The sequence below is a fragment of the Elgaria multicarinata genome, chromosome 5 (assembly GCF_023053635.1).
Source record: "Elgaria multicarinata webbii isolate HBS135686 ecotype San Diego chromosome 5, rElgMul1.1.pri, whole genome shotgun sequence".
NCBI lineage: Eukaryota > Metazoa > Chordata > Lepidosauria > Squamata > Anguidae > Elgaria > Elgaria multicarinata.
Window position 1 is genome coordinate 106,631,646 of NC_086175.1, and position 1,766 is coordinate 106,633,411.

The following is a 1,766-nucleotide window of genomic DNA, read 5'->3' on the forward strand; positions in this document are numbered from 1 at the left end:
ATAAAAACACTATCCAAGTAAAGTTTTGGATTTATTTGATTATAACGTATCAATTACATTTTATGGGCTTCATTGAATTTCTTTTTAATCAACTCCTTTTGTCTGTTGGAAAAACACTTGAGATAGTGCACAATGTTAAAAGAATGCAGGTTTTTCAGTTTTGTTTACTAAATGTAAGTAAAATAAACATGTCTGTTCCCCATCCATTTAAGGCAAGGGTCCACAACCTCTTTGGCCTCGAGGGCCAGATGTTAAATCAGATTGGGGGCTGCATACTCACTCCAGGAATACTGGTACAGATCACCTTTTCCGCCCTAGAAAAAATGATCTGGGGGAGGAGTGGAGACCCTCTCTGGGGGGCGGGAGAGATTTCTTCAGGTGGAGAATTTGGCAGCCAGGACACTCTTGGGGGATTGCAATTAAGACCTGGGGGTGGCACAAGCACCCACCAGGGTGCAGGTTGTGTAACCTTGATTTAGGGCACTGGGGAAAAAATCCAATTAAAGTTTTTTTAAAAGAAAAAAGAAAAGAAAATCCACATCACTGGTAAGCTGTTCTTTTCCAGCCTAACCTACCTCTCAGGATTGTTATAAGAATAAAAAGAGAACACCTCCTGCATGCAACCCTACGCACTTTTGAGGAAGGGCAGAAAATAAAGGTGGTCAAGTCCTTACTTGGAGATATAGTCATAGAATCACTTGCATTGGTTGCCTATGTTTCCGAGCCCAATTCAAGGTGCTGGTTTTCACCTATAAAGCCTTACATGGCTTGGGACCACAATACCTGACGGAACGCCTCTCCTGACATGAGCCTACCGGATCACTGTGCTCTACATCTAAGGGCCTCCTCCGAGGGAAGCTCGGAGGATGGCAACAAGGGAGAGGGCCTTTTCAGTGGTGTCCCCCCAATTATGGAGTGAACTCCCCAACGAGGCTCACGTGGCACCAACGTTGTTATCTTTTCGGCGCCAGGTTAAGACCTTCCTCTTCTCCCAGGCATTTAACAGCATTTAGCATTTAGTTTGTTTGTTTTTAACATACCCCAGAATAGCTGTTTTTATAAGGATACTGTGTTTTTATGCTTTTTATGTTTTTAAACTTTGTATATTTGTTTTAATGTTTACTGCTTTAAACTTTTGTAAACCGCCCAGAGAGCTTCAGCTATGGGGCGGTATATAAATACAATAAATAAATAAATAGAGTTGGAAGGGGGCTATAAGGCAATCGAGTCCAACCCCCTGCTCAATGCAGGAATCCACCTGAAAGCATACCTGACAGATGGTTGGAGAGCGCACAACCTCCCTAAGTAATTGGTTCCATTGTTGTACTGCTCTAACAGGACGTTTTTCCTGATGTCCAGCCGGAATCTGGCTTCATGTAACTTGAGCCCATTATTCCATGTCCTGCACTCTGGGATGATCAAGAAGAGATCCTGGCTCTCCTCTGTGTGACAACCTTTCAAGTATTTGAAGAGTGCTATCATGTCTCCTCTCAGTCTTCTCTTCTCCAGGCTAAACATGCCCAGTTCTTTCAGTCTCTCCTTATATGGCTTTGTTTTCAGACCCCTGATCATCCTGGTTGCCCTCCTCTGAATCCTGCCTCCTTTTGTATCTGGCCACTCTGATATAGCTTCTGCAGCTTAAACTGTTGTGATGAAGAGGGAATTTCATCAGGTGCTGCATGCATACAAATGACTCCTGCTGAAATTCTATTTTCAATACAACTCTTAAAGATACAGGAGCCCTGCCCTCCTTTCCAGATGGTCAC